At 45.2% G+C, this 19,091-nt stretch overlaps 1 protein-coding gene across 8 annotated transcripts in view; it reads left to right on the forward strand.

The window, feature by feature from the left end:
- The first annotated feature begins 10,695 nt into the window (after positions 1 to 10,695).
- Positions 10,696 to 19,091, forward strand: part of TMEM50B (transmembrane protein 50B) — a 38,200-nt gene continuing 29,804 nt past the window's right edge. The window contains exons 1-3 of one of the 8 annotated variants that reach the window (XR_016037313.1): positions 10,696 to 11,488; positions 13,380 to 13,550; positions 18,774 to 19,036. The gene's annotated coding sequence lies outside the window, so the exon portion shown is untranslated. Of the gene's footprint in view, positions 11,489 to 11,898; positions 12,052 to 13,379; positions 13,551 to 15,210; positions 15,304 to 18,773; positions 19,037 to 19,091 lie in introns of those variants that run through there. The other 7 variants (XR_016037316.1, XM_055421204.2, XM_055421186.2 and 4 more) reach the window with 7 other exon arrangements.

Genomic DNA, 19,091 nt, shown 5'->3' on the forward strand with positions numbered 1-19,091 from the left:
ATCTGGTCCCTCAGGACTATAGTTTTAAGTTCCTTGACAGAATGATTTCATTATTTTTTTTTCACTTTGAGTAACTCTGGCCCTTTAATTTGTTAATTTATTGATAGTCCAGTTACAGTTGGTTCTTTGACGAATTGAGGTTAATCAAATTTCTCAGTGTAATGTAAACTGAGCAACAGATGCACAAAATCTAACACTCCCATGTAGGGTAATAAAGCCTTTGTTGGGTTTGTTTATTTATTTAATTGAAGTTTAGTTGATTTACAAGGTTGTGTTAATTTCTGCTGCACAGCAAAGTGATTCAGTTATACATATATACACATGCTTTTTAATATTCTTTTCCATTGTGATTTATCCCAGGATATTGAATGTAGTTCTCTGTGCTATACAGTAGGACTTTGTTGTCCATACAACTGCACTGTCATTCATTTTCTTCACTATGCTCCCAGGCTGTAGCCCTACTCTTGGGGGGACCCCTCCCAGAGATGGGAGTCCCCTGTAGCCTTGTCTGTATGACTGGGGCCATACTTCCTGTTATACTAACTGCCTGGATACCCATCCCTGGGCCTCGGCCACCTTCCGGGAAATTTCCAATACCTCTCAGGTACAACTCCTGCTTATTTGCCTGTTCCCAGAAGTACTGCCTTTCCTGTTTTCAACAAAGTTCTAATAATTCAACTACAGTTACTGAATTCATACAAGGCAATCCACCATCTGGATTCTCAGAAATCCCAGTGACTGGGGCGAGGTACTGCAAAAGGACCCCTCACCCCCAAAGGTGGATCCCACTGGGCTAGCATCAAAGTGCAAGCAGGGCTTCATTCCTCCCACGGTTCTAGGGAAGACTCCAACTCCTTACCTTTTCCAGCTTCTAGAGGCTGCCTGTATCCCTGGCTTATAGCCCTTTCTTCTTCAAAGCCAGCAACAGCAGGTGGATTCCTTCTCATGTCTCATCACTCTGACTCTCCCTCTTCTGCTTTTTGGGACCTTTGTGGTGGCCCTGGGCTTCCTAGGTGGCACCAGCAGTAAAGAGCCCGCCTGCCAATACAGGAGGATGTAAGAGACACGGGTTCAGTCCCTGGGTGGGGAAGATCCCCTGGAGGAGGGCATGGCAACCCCCTCCAATATTATTGCCCGGAGAATCCCATGGACAGAGGAGCCTGGCAGGCTACAATCCATGGGGTCGCACAGAGTCGGACACAATTGAAGGGACTTGGCACGCATGCACATGGTGACCCTGGGTCCATCCAGTTCACTCAGCACAATCTCCCCCATTTCAAAGTCAGTTTAATATATACACACTAGTGAAAGTGAAAGTGTCAGTCACTCAGTCATGTCCATCTCTTTGCGACCCCATGGACTGTTACCCACCAGTCTTCTCTGTCCATGAAATTCTCCAGGCAAGAATACTGCAGTGGGTAGGCATTCCCTTCTCCAGGGAATCTTCCCAACCTAGGTATGGAACCAAGGCCTCCCCCATAGCAGGCAGATTCTTTCCTGTCTGAGGCACCAGGGAAGCCCATACACACTACTACATATAAAATAATCAACAAGGACCTTCTGTATAGCACAGGGAATTCTACTCAGTGTAGAACTTATATGGGGAAAGAATCTGAAAATAATGGATATTCATATCTGTATAACTGAATCACGTTGTTATACACCTGAAAGCAACAGCATTGTGAAACAACTATACTCCAATATAAAAATTAAAAAGAAAAAGTCAATAGCAACCTTAATTCCACTTGCAAATTTAGTTTTCCTTTGCTGTGTAACATAACATTCAGAGATTCTGGGGGTTAGGACATATTTGGGAGGGGGGGGTGTTACCCTGCCACCACAATTGTTCAGTCGCTAAGTTGTGTCTGACTCTTTGTGGCACCTTGGACTGCAGCACACCAGGCTTCCCTGTCCTTCACTATCTCCCAGAGTTTGCTCAAACTCATGTCTATTGAGTCAGTGATGCTATCTAACCGCAACATCCTTTCAAAAATTTGTTTTTAAGTTTTTGTCTGTGCTGGGTCTTTGTTGCGCCGTGCGGGCCTCGTTCCTCCGTGGCATGTGACACCTTAGTTCCCCAACCTGTGTCCTCTGTGTTGAAAGGCGAAATCTTAACCAGTGGCCCAGCAGGGAAGTCCACTTTGAAAAAAAGATCTGTACATAGTTGACCCTTAAACCACACAGGTTTGAACTGTGCAGGTTCACGTGTTTTTTCTAAATTTTGTTTATCTGCTTTGGTTGCCCTGGGTCTTTGTTGCCGTGTGTGGACTTTGTCTAGCTGTGGCTAGGCAGGAGCTGTTCTCTGGCTGCAGTGTGAGGGCTTCTCACTGCAGCGGCTTCTCTCGTGGAGCGCAGGCTTGGGTTTCACGGGCTTCAGTAGTTGCAGCACGGGGGCTCAGTAGTTGTGGCTCACGGGCTTAGTTGCCCTATGGCATGTGGGACCTTCCTGGATCAGGGTTTGAAACCATGTCTCCTGCATTGGCAGATGGATTCTTTATCACTGAGCCACCAGGGAAGCCCTGTGTAGGTTCACTTCTATCTGTTTTGTTTTTTTCCAATAAATGTGTACTACAGTACTGCACTAGCCAAGTTGGTTGAGACTGGGATGTGGAACCAGGATATGGAGGGCCAGCTATAAAGGTATGCTTGGATTTTTGACTGCACAGTGGGTCAGCACCCCAACCCCTGAGTTGTTGTCTATGATTTATAGACACACACTGTATCTCCATTGCTTTCTCAAAAATACACGGATGTGAGCATGTTATACACGTTCTTATCTTCATCTTCACCTGCCTTTTAATGTATCTTCAACATTTTTCCAAATCAACACATATAGCTCTATCTCATCTGTTAAGCCATCATGAGATTGCTGCATGCGTTCATGGAAAGTAGATACTGAGCAAAGGAAATAAATAGCAGTGTAAGGTGACACAAAGACAGACCACAAGGTATTGAGAGGGCAAATGCAAGCTGAAGTTATCATAAAGCAGGCATGAGATATGATGTAACAATGAGTCATAAGCTATGAGAGACAGAGAAGGCAACAGAAGCTCACGCTTGTTGAACACCCTCCTCACGTTAACTCACTTAATCTTCACAACAGTCCTACGACATAGTTACTATTATTAACTTTTTTGAGAGATGGAGAAACTAAAGCACAGATTAAATAACCTGGCACACAGCTGGAAAATGGCGGAGCTGAGGATTTGAATCCAGACTGACTAGAGTTGGTCGGATTCCAGACCCCTGTTCTTACCCACACACCGAGCTCTGGGTTGGCAGGGAGGAAACGGAGCAGATCACATTACTGAGTGAAGATTCGAACACTTAGTTATTTAGGTTGTACCAGGCCTTAGTGGCAACCTGTGGGAATCTAGTTCCCTGACCAGGGATTGAACTCAGGCCCTCTGCATTGGGAGCATGGTGTCTTAGCCACTGGACCACCAGGAAAGTCCCTGAGAGAAAATTCTAGAACTCCATACACTGAGGTTCCCAGGAGCTACCTTGGATTCAATGGGGTTTTTGTTTGTTTGTTTAAATTTTTGTTGGAGTATAGTTGATTTACAATATGTAAGTTTCTGCTGTACAACAAAGTGAATCAGCTATACATGAACATAAATCAACTCTTTTATGTTTTATTTAGCCAAATATATAAATATTTGACTGCAGTGGGTGTTCTTGCAGCATGCGTCATCTTTAGTTGCTGCATGTGGGATCTAGTTCCCTGTCCAGGGATGGAACCCAGACCCCCTGCATTGGGAGTTCAGAGCCTTAGCCATTGGACCACTGGAGAAATCTCATATATCAACTCTTTTTTTAGCTTCTTTCTTCATGTGTGTGTGTGTGTGTGTGTGTTTTAGTTGCTCAGTCATGTCTGACTCTTTGCGATTCCATGGACTGTAGCCTGCCAGGCTCCTCTGTCCATGGGATTCTCCAGGCAAGGGTACTGGAGTGGGCTGCCATTTCTTTCTCCATATAGGTCAATACTATTTGTATACAGTAGGTAGGATTCAATGTGCTTTATAGCTGGATTATTATTCTTGTCCTTTATTTCTCTTGAGGTCCCTGCCTCCCTGACTGTAAGCAAGAGGAAATGTGATGTAGGGGAGAGGAAATGAATGAGTTTCAGAGTTCGAGAGACTTGAATTCAGATCCAGAATTTTCCACTCGCTAGCTATGAGATCTTCCTAGGCATCTGTCTTCTCTTATCAAATGAATTTCATTTGACTCAGCTTGCAGGATAGTTGTAAACCTTTGAGATGATGAACATGAAACGCTGGATGTTGGAGGGGGACTGGCGTGTGAGTGTGCCTATGTCCTCAGTTATGTCTGACTCTTTGAGACCCCATGGGCTGTAGCCCGCCAGGCTCCTTTGTCCATGGGGTTTCCCAGGCAAGAATACTGGAGTGGGTTGCCATTTCCTTCGCCAGGGGATCTTCTCCACAGGTATTCGACCCTGTTTCTTGCAGGGAGGGTGTGGTCCTCAGCTGTAAATCAGTGGTTCTCCTCAGAAGCATTACTGCCCCCCGCAGGACGTTATGGAAATTTGGGGGAGAATCTTCAGTCGACAAGATGCAAGGCACTACTTGGACAGCAAGAAGATCCAACCAGTCCACCTAAAGGAAGTCAGTCTTGCATATTCATTGGAAGGACTGATGCTGAAGCTGAAGCTCCAATACTTTGTCCACCTGATTTGAAGAACTGACTCATTTGAAAACACCCTGATGCTGGAAAAGACTGAAGGCAGGAGAAGGGGACAACATAGGATGAGATGGTTGGATGGCATATTGACTCAATGGACATGAGTTTGAGTAAACTCTGGGAGTTGGTGATGGACAGGGAGGCCTGGCATGCTGCGGTTCAGTGGAGTCGCAAACAGTCAGACACGACTGAGCGACTGAACTGAACTGAACAGGCAGTTTATTTGGACCAGTATGTCATGCTATGTGTATTTATGTGTGTGTGCTCAGTTACTAGGTCATGTCCGACTCTGCGATGCCATGCACTGTGGCCTGCCAGGCGCCTGTGTCCATGGGATTTTTCAGGCAAGTATACTGGAGTGGCTTGCCATTTTCTTCTCTAGGGGATCGTCCTCTCACCCAGCGATCAAACCTGAATCTCCTGCATTGGCAGGTGGTTTCTTTACGTGACTCAGCTGGTAAAGAATCCGAGTGCAATGCAGGAGACCTGGGTTTGATTCCCTGGGTTGGGAAGATCCCCTGGAGAAGGTGATGGCTACCCATTCCAGTATTCTGGTCTGGAGAATTCCATGGAGTATGCAGTCCATGAAGTTGCAAAGGGTCGGACATGACAGTGACTTTCGCTTTCACTCTCACCTGGGAAGCCCAGTTTGTCATGCTGGCTGGCATCTGTTGATTGGTTGGTAAGTCCATGCAACCCCAGTTGGTAAGTATTTTAAACATCACCCCTGACCACAGGCACTTAAGAGATGGGGCCAGGGACACCGGTTGTTTCACAGCGTATGGGGCACTTGACCAAAATGAGGAATTGTTCCTTGTCCCACTCAGCATTCAAACATCCCACCAGACATTCATGTGGGTGAATAGTCTGCTTATAGTCATTGAAGCCTAAAATGGGAATATATTTTACATATAAATATGCTAATTTTACATGATTTTAAATACACTATCTTTTCCCCCCATAAAAGCAACTACTGTGAGAATTGTACTTCGTTTTCTTGGGAACTTACCAAGAATTGTACTTCATTTTAGAAAAATGTTACCGATGGCACCATGGCCTGTGGCATTTGACTGCCAATACTATGTGTCTACTGGAGTTTGCATTTGTAGTGCTAAAGACAAATGTGTACCAGAGATCAGACACCTCCCTGTTTTTTGGTTTTTAAAAAATTTTTTTATTATTTTTTTTGTTTTTTGAGATCCCTTTTAATTTAGAAGTAAATGTTATTTTAGTCATAATTAATCCAAAATTAAATTAATGGCGATCACAACCAGCATCCAAGACAACCCCTAAAGATCCCCACTTTCTGATATTCACATTTTTTGGTGTGCATAGCTTTCTCCCACAATTGGCTTCCCAAGTGGTAGTGGTGAAAAACCTGCCTGCCATCGCAGGAAATGTAAGAGATGCTGGTTCATCCCCTGAGTTGGGAAGATCGACTGGAGGAAGGCATGGCAATGCACTCCAGTATTCTTGCCTGGAGAATGCCATGGATAGAGGAGCCTGGTGGGCTACCGTCCATGGGATTGCAAAGAGTCAGACACAACGGAAACAACTTAGCCCCCACACACTCCCACAATGGAGCAAACGTCATGGTATGCTCTGTGTGACCAACAGAATAGAGCAAATGTGCTGGTATGTCTCTTCTGAGGCCAGAGGCTTCCTGCTGTCTCTCTCAGATCAGTCACTCTGGGTGAAGCCAGTTGCCATGTCTTGAGGCAGCCTTGTGGAGAGGACGCCCGTATCCAGGAATCAAGGCCACCAGCCACCAGCCATCTGAGTGAGCTTTATGGGAAGCAGAGCCTTAGGCGAGCATTCAGTATTTGCAGCCCCAGCTGACAGTTTGATTATAATCTTGTGAGGAATCCTGAGCCAGAAACAACTCAGCTAAGCTTGTCTCAGATTCCTGAGTCTTAAAATTGTACAAGATAATAAATAAATAAATGTTTTAAGTTGTTAAGTTTTAAGATAATCTGCTATATAGCAGTGGATAACTAATAGAGAAGACATACATGAAACTCAGTAATCTCATTCATTTCATCAATAAGCCTTGTTTTAAAAACATTTCATATGTGCTATCCGTCCAGTATAATTAAAGTCAATCTATTTTATAAAAATTGGAGAAGGAAATGGCAACCCACTCCTGTATTCTTGCCTGGAGAATCCCATGGACAGAGGAGCCTGGCAGGCTACATACAGTCCATGGGGTCGCAAAGAGTTGGATTCGACTGAGTGACTAAACAACAAATATAAAAATTACATGTTGAAATGATTTATTAATTTTGATGTCACTCTTGTATTGTCTTATACTCTCCCCAGAGGCCATCTCTATATATATTTTTAAATATTTATTTGGCTGCACTGGGTCTTAGTTGAGGCATGCTGAATCTAGTTCCCTGACCGGGGATTGAACTCTGGGCTCCCTGCATTGGGAGCATGGAGTCTTAGTCACTGGACCACATAGGAAGTCCCCTACCTAACTTCTTTATAGCTTCTTATACTTTTATACTGCTGTATGTTTTTCTGACTCATTCTTTGTTCCGTTGCTCATTGAAGAATTCGTCTCCATATCAGTATTTTAAACACGTGTCTGAATATATCCCCGACATAGAGTACTCGTACTGTTTCATCACCACCTTTTCCTGTATAGGCGATTATTTTAACATGGCACATAAAAAAGCATGACTCATTTGTGAGAGTAGCATACTTCTTATTGTCTCCATTTTTTAAAAATCAGAGTATAATTGTTTTACAATGTTGTGTTAGTTTCTGCTGTACAACAACATAAATCAGCTGTAGTATACGTATATCCCTTCCCTTATGAGCCTCCTTCCCACCTCACTGCTGTGTCTCTATTAAACTGAGATCATATTCTTTATTCTGTTCTAAAATTAGTTTTTTTTTCTTTTTACTATTCTAAAAAGCCGGTTTGAGATTGTTTTTTCTGTTATTTGTAATGAAAGGAAACCAGCTGATAAATGTATCCAGTGTCATCAGAGTCTAGACTTTAGAAAGAAATGTTTCCTCTTCTGCCTGAATCAAATGATCGCCAAGTTTTGGTATCCTGTTTCCACTCTAAAAGACCATCTTTTCACCTGCAACAAAAACACCGGTTACCACCATACTTCATGTTGGTACTGATCCTCTAGTTGTTGTAAGCAGTAAATGTTTCAGTTTTGTAGAAAAGAAACAAAAACCAAAAGGGCTGTCTTTTACTCAGATGACTGACACTGCATATCCATCCTTTCAGAAGAGGGTCACTTGAGGTCCGTAGGAATTTGATCTGAATTCTAAGTCCAAATACAACCGTTCTAATGGACTTACTAACATGAAGTCTTTCTGTTTCACAACCCAAAAAGCTTATGGTGAAAGACAATATATTTATATATAGAGAGTTCTTCTTGTTTATTTGCTCAGTCATGTCTGACTGTGTGAGCCCATGGACTGTAACCAGCCAGGCTCCTTTATCCATGGGGATTGCCAGGCAAGAATACTGGAGTGGGTTGCCATTTCCTTCTACAGGGGATCTTCCCAACCCATGGGTTGAACCTGTGTCTCCTGTAAGTCTCTTGCATTGCAGGTGGATTCTTTACCGCTGAGCCACTGGGTAAGCCCCAATGTGTGTGTGTATATATATATTTTATATTTACTTATTTGCCTGTGTCAGGTCTTAGTTGTGGCATGTGGGACGTTCTGTTATGGCGCACAGACTCTTAATTGCAGAATGCAGGCTTAATTGCTCTAAGGCATATGAGAGCCTAGTTCCCAAACCAGGGGTCAAACCTGGGCCTCCTGCATTGGGAGCTTGGAGTCTTAGGCACTGGACCACCAGGGAAGTCCCAGAAAGACAATAGTTTTGGAAGTCCACTATGTTTTACACAGCCTAGCTCCTGCAGTACTCTGGTGTATACTCCTAAAAGATGGGAAGTGAATGCCATCCATTAGAGTAAATTCATGAAGCAGCCTCAAGAAGTAAGAACAAACCAGAACCCACGGGACCTGGTCTGAAGAACAATCTAGATTGCTCCTTTCTCTTAGTGGGCTTGAACCAACTGGATTAGATTCTACCTGTCTAGGTTTAGGTGGAGTATGCCTTTTAGAACTCATCCTGGCCCAAACTTGAAAATGGTTCTGAAGTGACAAAGACTCCAGAATCTAGGAAGGTAATAAGAATTTAAGAAAACATTTGCTTAGGTAGTTACAGAATTAAGTACCACCTGATCAGGGCATGTGGAAATTTTTTTAAAGGTGATTTGCAACTTTTTGTATTTTAGTCATTAAGTGGTGTCTGACTCTGTGACCCCAGGCCCTGCAGTACGCCAGGCTTCCCTGCTATCTCCTGGAGTTTGCTCAAACTCATGCAACTTTACTAAAGATTTAAATCAGTACATTTGAAATGCAACTCTGAAATGTTGACATTAGTAACTTAACCCCAATAGCTTTCAAATGCCTATATTTATGAAAGCTCTATACATGTTTGACTCTCTGTGAAGTAAAATCTTACAGGATGATAGAGAAACAAGCTGCATTAGTGTGAGTCCCCTCTCATGTCTGGGAAGGCAGCTCAAAGCATGTGCATCTTAATGGTAGGTCAACAGTAACATCTTCATAGATCTGTGTTTTGCTCAGCAGCATTCCTCCGTAATCAAGTTTAAAAATCTCAGGGAAACTTTTTTTTTTTTTTTTAACATTTATTTATTTGGCTGCTCCGGGTCTTAGTTGCAGCATGCAGGATCTCTAGTGGTGACATATGGGATCCAGTTCCCCAACTAGAGATCAAACTTGTGCTCCCTGCATTGGAAGCACAGAGTCTTAGCCAATGGACCACTAGGTAAATCCCTCAGGGAATCTCAAAATACTTAGTACTTTCAACAGCGATGAGATTTGAGACCATGGTAGAAGCTTTTACTTGTCCCCCAATATCTCTTCATCCTTTTTCCTCAGTACTGAAACTGCATGTTCCAGCTTCCCCTGTAGTTTAGTGTAGCTAGGAGTGTAGCCAGGTGACTGTTTTTACCAGCAGGATGAAAGCAGAAATGGTATATGTAAACTTTGGGAAAGTTTCTTAAAGAGAATACATGTTCCCTTTGTCCTCTCATCTGCTGGTAAGAATGTAAGCATAATGGCTAGAACTCCAGCAGCTCTCTTAGACCATGAGGTGACATTGGGAATGGAGGCTGATATCTTTCAAATGCCCATGTACTTGATAGCATAAATAAATACATAGGTGACTTTCTTGGCTGGAATAAGGAGGCTGCATCTGTCCCCACGAAGTACCAGAGCAGCTCTAGACTAACTTTGGACTTCTTAAACATCAGAGGGAAATACCAATTTTTGTTTAAGCTAGTGTAATTTTGTGGTTGTTTTCCCCTCTTCTTGCAGCCAAATCTGATCCTAATACAATAATTAAAAAAGAAGCAAGACTTAAAAACATTATTATTATTATTTGGCCATACTGCCTGTGGGATCTTAGTTCCTCTGCTAGGGATGGAACTCAGGCTGGCAATGAAAGCACTTAACCTTAACCATGGGACTGCCAGGGAATTCCCTACAAACTTGTTTTTAAAAGTCTACTTTCATAGATCAGCAATTCAACTAGTTTTAAGGTTGCACATATTGTATTGTATTTCATATTCTGTAGGAAATTTAGAGGGACAGAGCTTGCAGTCTGTTGAATTTACACTGAAAATTCAAGATGTAACGTCTTTAAAGGAGACAGTAGGAAGAGACCTGACTGTAAGAAAAAGAAAAATCTGGATGGCCGATTAAAGCATCAGGATAGAATTAGAAGACTAGTCGGTTGTTTTGGTAACCATGGGTAACAGTACTCGTTGGTAGCCTCGGACAAGTAACTTCACCTTTCTAGGCTTCCATTTCTGAGTGGTTGTTGTTCAGTGGCTAAGTCATGTCCGATTCTTTGCGACCCCATGGACTGCATGCAGCACATGACCTTCCCTGTCCTTCACTGTCTCCAGGAGTTTGCTCAAACTCTTGTCCATTGAGTCGGTGATGCCATCCAACCATCTCATCCTCTGTCGTCCCCTTCTTCTGCCTTCAATCTTTCCCAGCATCAGGGTCTTTTCCAAAGAGTCGACTCTTCGCATCAGGCGGCCAAAGCAATGGAGCTTCAGCTTCAGTCCTTCCAAAGAAAATTCAGGGTTGATTTTCTTTAGGATGGACTGGTTGGATCTGCTTGCAGTCCAAGGGACTCTCAAGAGTCTTCTCCAACACCACGGTTCAAAAGCATCATTTCTGAGTGGTGGGGATTAGAAAAGGACATCTCTACAGGCCCGCAGTTTCCAGACAATCTTTCGGGACCACGTGCCCTACCCTGGACACCTGTGGCCAACGCTGAAGGGCCTACAGGCAAAGAGAGACCCTGCCCCCGAGTCCCGGGATCCCCTCTGCACGCGATCTCACGGATGCTACACTTTGAAGTTCCTGAGCAGAGACGCAGCGGTGATGCCACCCAGAAGCAGACCTCGGGACCGGCCAGGTCTGTCTCTGCATCCGCGAATCAGAGGACGGGGAGCCCGGTCCCGCCCCCGGCATCCGGGCCCGCCCCGAGCCCCGCCCCGCCCCGGCCGGCCACTTGCTGCGCGCGGATTGGCTGCCGCGGTGCGCACGGCGCCGCGCCCCGCCCCGCCGGAGCCCTCAGCCTAGCGCGGGTCGAGCGCTCCCCTGCTGGGGCTGAGGTGGCGCGGAGTACAGCGGCTTGGCCGCGGCGTGGCCGCCTCCGCCTCTGCGTGTGCGCCGGAGGGGTCGGCGTGGGCGTCGGGGAAGCCGGGTGAGTGCTGGCGGCCCGTTTCGGGGGCGCGCGAGGGGACCAGCGCCCACCTCCGAGGCGCAGGGAGGCACCCTCGGCCCGCCCGGGGCCTCCCCGGTGCGCGGCGCCGCCGCCGGGCGGAGCGGGGTCCTCGGGGCGTCCGGGCGGCGCCGCCCCTCTTCCTCAGCAGCCCGCCCCGGCGACCGTGGCCGGCGCTCTGGGGTTGGGGTCGGGGAGCGCCGCGGTCTCTTCGTCGTCGGGTTGCTTGCCCTGAAAGGTTTCCATCTCGGAGCTGTCGGCTTCCCGGCGCTGCGGGCGGGGAAGGGGAGAGAGAGGCGCGCCGGCGCGTCGCCCCTCTTCGCGTTGCTGGGAATGTGGTCCGTCCTGAGTGGACTTTTCCGACTCTGTACAGAGGTGTGGCGTGGAGGTGGAGGAGGATGGACATTCTTTGGAGAATTGATCGTACCGGGTTGGGTGTCCTTTGACATACAGAGCAGCCCTTGTTGCACTGGGGACGGCCGTTCTCGTTTTTAAGCAATAAATTGACTCTCGAGTTAATCACGGGAAAGTGCTTAACTTGAAAGGTAAGTACGTGACCTTCTAAAGCCAAAGCGCTGACGATGAGCGCCAGTATGCTCGCTCCTTCCCCGCTGCTGACGCTCTGTGTGTGTGTGTGTGTGTGCTGGGGAAGGATTCAAGCCTCGTGTGTGTGTGTGTCTGTGTGTATATGTTGGGCAAGGATTCAAGCCTCCGATTGGAGTGAATGTGTCGTCAGCCTTGTGCCTCTCAAAGACCTTGATTTCTCTTCGCAGTGTGCCACCTCTTCTCTCAAACTCCTCACCTACCCGCACTGTAACACCCCTAAGCTTCGTAATTCCCAAGCCTCTGACTCTCAGGCTTATCACACTTCTTTTCCATCATCTTCAGACACTTGTCATCTCTTTTTGCAAACATAGTTTTCAGACGTAGAACAAACATTAGACTTTTTTTTCTTTTAATTTTAAGCGGATAATACTGTTGCAAGCCTCTTTGTCTTTAAAAAGAAAACCCTAAGGTATCTTGAGTATCGAGGCGGCAGGAGAGGCTGGTTTAATGAGAGCAGGGGGAGGGCGCAGTGTTCCTCTTCCGGAGATACGCCTTCCCCACCTCCATCCTCCTCCGCCCACTAGGTTTCAGTTCAGTTCAATTCAATTCTGTCGCTCAGTCGTGTCCGACTCTCTGCGACCCCATGAATCACAGAACGGCAGGCCTCCCTGTCCATCACCAACTCCCGGAGCTCACCCAAACGCATGTCCATCGAGTCGGTGATGCCATCCAGCCATCTCATTCTCTGTCGTCCCCGTCTCCTCCCACCCCCAATCCCTCCCAGCATCAGACTCTTTCAGTTCAGTTCAGTCGCTCAGTCGTGTCCGACTCTCTGCGACCCCATGAATCACAGCACGCCAGGCCTCCCTGTACATCCAACTCCCGGAGTTCACTCAAACTCATGTCCAGAGAGTCGGTGATGCCATCCAGCCATCTCATTCTCTGTCGTCCCCTTCTCCTCCCGCCACCAACCTTTCCCAGCATCAGAGTCTTTTCCAGTGATTCAACTCGTCGCATGAGGTGGCCAAAGTATTGCAGTTTCAGCTTCAGCATCATTCCTTCCAATGAACACCCAGGATTGATCTCCTTTAGAATGGACTGGTTGGATCTCCTCGCAGTCCAAGGGACTCTTAAGAGTCTTCTCCAGCACCACAGTTCAAAAGCATCAATTCTTCGACTCTTTAGGGCAGCCTTAACTGGCTGGTCATTTCTGAATTCACTTCTGGACTCCAGGGGAAATAATTTATCTTATTTTATCCTTATCGACTCCTTTAAATGATTACCTTAATACATTCAGGTTGTGAACATTTTTTTTTTAATGTTACAGAAGAACATCAAGTGAAAAATTGAAACCAGGGCATTTCCTGGCAGTCCAGTGGTTAGAGCTCTGCGCTTTCCCTGCAAGGAGCAGGGATTCTCTTCCTGGTCTAAGAGCTAAGATCCCAAGTGCCAAAAAAAAGAAAAAAAAGAAACAGCACTGAAGTGTATCGAGTAAAAGGTTAGAATAAGTTAGAACTCCTTGTTTCTTTACTTTGCACCCTCAATTCCAGTCCCTAGGAGGGGATGTGCTGTGTTAAGTCACTTCAGTCTTGTCCAACTCTTTGTGAGCCAATGGACCATAGCTCTTTCCCTGGGATTCTCCAGGAAAGAGTACTGGAGTGGGTTGCTGTGCCCTCCTCCAGGGGATCTTCCCAACCCAGGGATCGAACCTGCAACTCTTACATCTCATGCATTGGCAGGCAGAGTCTTTGCCAGTGGTGCCCCCTGGGAAGCCCCGGGAGGAGATAGTACCATGGTACTGTTGGGCAACCTACTTAATATAAGGACAAAATCATATCAGTGTGGACCTGCCTCATTTTAAAAATGCAGTAAAGCATGCCACTGTTTAGAAGTACTTTAATATATTTTATTGGCCCCTTATTGGTGGATGTTTTGGTTGTTTTCTGAGTTTTAACCATTAAAAGATTTACTGTGTGAATATCTTTGAAAATTGTAGGATAAGTCTCAGATAGTTTAAACGGATTATTGTATTTTAGAGTATAATTTTCATGCTCTTTTCACGTGGAATCTTTTTGTAACTTGAAGGACTTTACAGTTTAAAGACAGTAGCTAATTTGTTTGATTTAAATGCATTTCTTATTATCTGTGTTCTTTCAATATTTAGAGACTGGATCAAAAAATTTTTTGAGTACCAGGTTAGATAATGGTGAATTTTTTAACCTTGTTGCCACTTAGTGGTGTTGACCTTAAGGTTATATTGACTCACTTGATTGGCTTAGTAGGAATGAATGGAGGGCCCTCAGGAAGAGAAAATGTGAACAGGCATGTTGTGTAATACCCTCCTGTGGTAATCCCCCCGGAATATACAACAGTAAACTGGAATTCTTGTTCTCTTTTGAAATAACTTCCTTTTGTTGTGAAAGGTGTCTCGGGTATGGAGAAGGTTGTGGGGAATAAACACTGTTGCAGTGATCAGCACTGTAACTACAACCACATTAAGGAAACATTTACATCTTTCTTCTAGAGGGATCCTCTGTCATGATAGAAGTTAATCTTTCTCTTGCTTTATCAAATAGGCATTACACATGAATGTATAAATATACACATATACATATATGTACCCACATGTAAATATTTATATGTCTTAAACAGTATATTTAGTTTTGAGTGAATAGTGTTAAAAACGTATTACATACAAATAGCATGTTTCAAAGTTTTATTTTACTGTTACTGAGAGTGCTGCCAAGAACAGGTTTTTTAAGAGCACTTAAGAAACAGATATCTATGTAGTCCCTAGAGAAAGGACTGTCTCAATAAAAGTGCTGAGTTAGATATAATTGGTTAATGTTCCAGAGGGCAACAAAATCATAATACCTTTGTGATGAATCATTTCTACAAGGCTATAATGATCGTACCTTATTAATTTTTGCAGTTAAGCACAAACCTTATGGGACGATAAACTGTCTTTATTAACAGTGGATTGTTCATTAAATAAACAGAGATAAGGAAATTATTTCCCCCAGAGCCCAGATGAGGTCCATACAGGCTTATTTAAAAAATGCTAGTGCTTTCTCCCTTTGAGATTAAAATTTTGTTTCGTAATTGTGAGCACAGTGCTGACCATGTAAGGAAAGGACAGGATCTGTTGTCATTTTGAGATGAAAGAAAGACGAGGGAGACAGAACAGCTTCAGCTTTCTTGACTTTCCCGACAGGGGCCCTTTCTGAAGGGGTCAGTGGGCAGTGTTCTGGGTGAGTCTTGGGAGATGTTTACTGCCATCTCAGGGGATCTGGGAGGTTCTTTTGTGAAGCAAACACTGGAAGGACAGCAGAAATACGGTCAGAGGGCGTGGCCTGCTCTCCGTGGCCTCCCTGCAGTTACCAGGGTAGGTCAGAGCAGAACCTTCTCTCAGGGAAGTGAGTGTCCTTTGCTGATGCTGGCTGCAGGACTCTGAAGAACAGGAACTGCCTCAGTGTATGCTGATCAGGATCCAGCTGAGCGCAGTTGAGGATGGATTAGTAGGAGTCTGGGCCAGGTTCATGGGGCATTCGGTCCTCAAGTGAAAAAGCTGGTGGAGCAGTGGGACCCCACTTCATTCCTGCCAGTTGTCTGCATCTGGGGACCCAGCGGGGCTCTCGTCAGCTCTCCTGAGTGGGGATCTTTCCTGTATTCTATTTTGTTGCTTTTCACTTGCTCTGACGGCACTCAGACACCAGTAGTTTCCTGACAGGAGAATTACGATTCCTGATCCTTTGTATATGAACCTTTTTTTTGTTTGTTTTTTAATTTCCGCAGACTGTTTTCTGCTTTGACTTCTGTGACTTGGGGGCTTCCCCAATAGCTCAGTGGGTTAAGAATCTGCCTGCAATGCAGGAGATGCAGGTTTGATCCCTGTGTCAGGAATATCCCCTGGAGAAGGAAGTGGCAACCCCCTCTAGTACTCTTGCTTGGAAAATTCCATGGACAGAGGAGCCTGGAGGTCTACAGTCCATGGGATCTCAAAGAGTCAAACATGACTGAGAGCACACACACACACACTTTCTGCTTTGACTTCAATGATTTGAAATTTAAAATGGTCTGTCTTAGTGTGGGTCTGTTTTCATCCATTATTTTGAGTATTTGATGGGCCCTTTAAATCAGAAAATACAGTTCTTCCTATTCTGGAGAAATTTTCCTGAATATTTTGTTATTTTTCTCCCTCATATTTTCTCTGTAGTTCCTCCTGAAACACCTGTTACTTGGATGTGAGCCTTGTAAAGGTCTTCTCATTTTCTTACCTGTTTTCTTCTGTTTTCCATCTACTTACTGCTAGATTTTCTTAACTTTTACTTCCCAAACTTTATATTTGGATTTAAGAAAACCCCACGGTTATACTTTTGATATTCAAAGGCTGTTTTTTAGTCTCTGAATGTTTCTTACGATAACATGCTGTTCTTGCTTTAAGATGCAGTTTGTTCTCTTGTTTCTGAGGTTGTAATGATTTTAAGTTTCCCTTCTCTGCGTAGCTTTCCAGGCTCCTGTCTGGAAGGGATCTGGCCTCAGTCTCCTGCACCAGAACAGGGGAATGGCAGTCCCTTCTGTCCAGTTTTCGGGATGATGCCTGAGTCTACCATTGTGCATGGTAGCCCTCAGTCCCAAAGGCCAGACGTAGGGGAAAACCTCAGACTTCTGTCTGGATATGGATGAGGCAGTTGCCAGTCCATGGAGGGCATGGCAGCCCAGTCCAGCATTCTTGCCTGGAGAATCCCCATGGACAGAAGAGCCTGGCAGGCTACCATCTGTAGGATCGCAAAGAGCCGGACGTGACTGAAAGACTGAGCGAAGAGAAAAGGGGCAGGTTCTGGGCCCTAACTTGTTTTCCTGCCTCCCTCAGGTCTTTCCGGTGTTGGCTCTCAGCTTTCCCTGCTACTGGCTTGGACGTCCAGCTTTCTTGGGCGTGCTCAGTCAGTGACCATGGTCCATCTGCTTTGCAGCTTTCAGAATCTTACTGCTCTTGTCTCCTGTTCTCATCATTGTGTTCACGACTCCTTTTACTGATCGCAGTTTTTAGTGACATTTCAGGAGGGAGTAAAACGAGATACTTAGATACATCTTCACCCAAAGATAGTAATAGTTGTTTTTGACTAAGTGGTAGCGGAAACTCCAATACTTTGGCCACCTGATGCGAAGAGCTGACTCATTGGAAAAGACCCTGATGCTGGGAAAGATTGGGGGCAGGAGGGGAAGGGGACAACAGAGGATGAGATGGTTGGATGGCATCACTGACTCGATGGACATAGGTTTGGGTGGACTCCAGGAGTTGGTGATGGACAGGGAGGCCTGGTGTGCCGCAGTTTATGGGATCGCAGAGTCACACGGCTGAGCGACTGAACTGAATGGGAATACTGCCATAAACAGAAGGCCATCTTCAAAGCGGTCCTATGTTTGTGATGTTTGCAAACCCTCTTCTTGGTGGGTAGTGGTTGATAGCGTCGAGTGAGCCCATGTTCTGAACATTGCCTGTCTTCTTAATTCTCACTTATTGAGGGATGTGCTGTCATATCCCAGTTTACACATCAGAAGACCGCAGCCTAGGGATATTTAAAGCTTGAACAGTTGTGGACCCTGCAGGGGAAGGAGGGGTGAGACAACTGAAGAGTAGCAATGACATATACACACCACCGCGTTTCAATAGACAGCTGGTGGGAACCCGCTGTGCAGTGCAGGGAGCTCAGCTTGGTGCTCTGGTGACCTAGAGGGTAGGCTGGGGAGGGGGAGGTTCGAAGGGGAGGGGTATATGTATGCTTATAGCTGATTGCTACTGCTGTACAGCAGAAATCAACACAACATTGTAAAACGATTATCCTGCAATTAAAAAGCCTGAACAGTGCAACTATTCCATTAAAAATGGAATTAAATGAGCCTGGCCAGGAAGGCACAGCTGGGAAGAGGCTGATGTAGGTGAGGGCCCAGGCCGGTGCTAACTCCACAGACGGCACTTTGAGCTGCCGGGGTGGCGGCTGACGCTGGAGGAGGGTAATCTGTACCTAGGCGTCTACTTCCTTTGTGTGCTTTGGAAACGTTCTTGCTCAGGTCTTTACTTGCCCATTACTGTTTGCCAGGTGGGTTCCCTTTCACCTACTTTGGTTCAGAGCTGTGACCCGGGGCCAGTGTCCCTGAACAGGGGAGGAGAGCATTTTCTGAGCAATCCCAGAGGACGCAGAGATTTCCAGACAGGGCTCCTGCGGGGAACCCTGGGTAAAGGTGGCCTCCGAGAGCGAGTGATGTTTTCCTGTGGCTAAATCAGCTCTGGGGTTGTGTAGCAGTCATCTTGTTTAGGTGGCAACTCATGATAATCTGCCACTCTATTTTTTCCAGCTTTTTATTATAAAAATTTTTAAACATACAGAAAAATTGAACAGTAGATTTAACATTTTGCCATATTTGCCTCATTTTTTTTTTTTCTTTGCTGAACCATTTGCTCATATGTTGCCGACATTGACTCCTCACCCCCAAATAGTAAGCAAGCATCTCCTAACCAGGTCATTCTCTTCACATAACCACAATTCTGTAATGTTCTCTGACCTGTATTCTGATTTCCCCAATTGGCCCAGACTGCCTTAGAAGTTTTTTTTTTTTCTTTTAAATGAGGACCAGTAATGGCTTATACATTTCACTTGGTTGGTTAATTATATTTTTTGTTATAGATGAGTTTAATGGTGAAATCTTTTGAACCTTCTAGCTCGTATTGCTTTTGGAGACTACTTCATGACTGGAAAGATGATGGTTCTCAGAATCTTCAGAATGGAAGGGACCCTTGATGTCATCTGGTTCAGTTATTTCCAAACTTGGCTGATGTGTGTCCTGAAGGTTGAATTGGGAGTTTGTCTGTAGACAAAGAGATGAAGAGCCATTCCAAGGACATAGATATATAGAAATAGATACAGAAATATATAAGTGAATATATTGAAAACACATAACAGTTTGCCTAACAGTAGGTGTTTGGTAAGTATTGGCTATCTTCTCCCTTTTATTTCTTTGTGACTGGAGTGAAGAGTGC

Source organism: Moschus berezovskii, chromosome 1, assembly GCF_049115385.1.
Source record: "Moschus berezovskii isolate FMDL1 chromosome 1, NW_MosBer_1.0, whole genome shotgun sequence".
NCBI lineage: Eukaryota > Metazoa > Chordata > Mammalia > Artiodactyla > Moschidae > Moschus > Moschus berezovskii.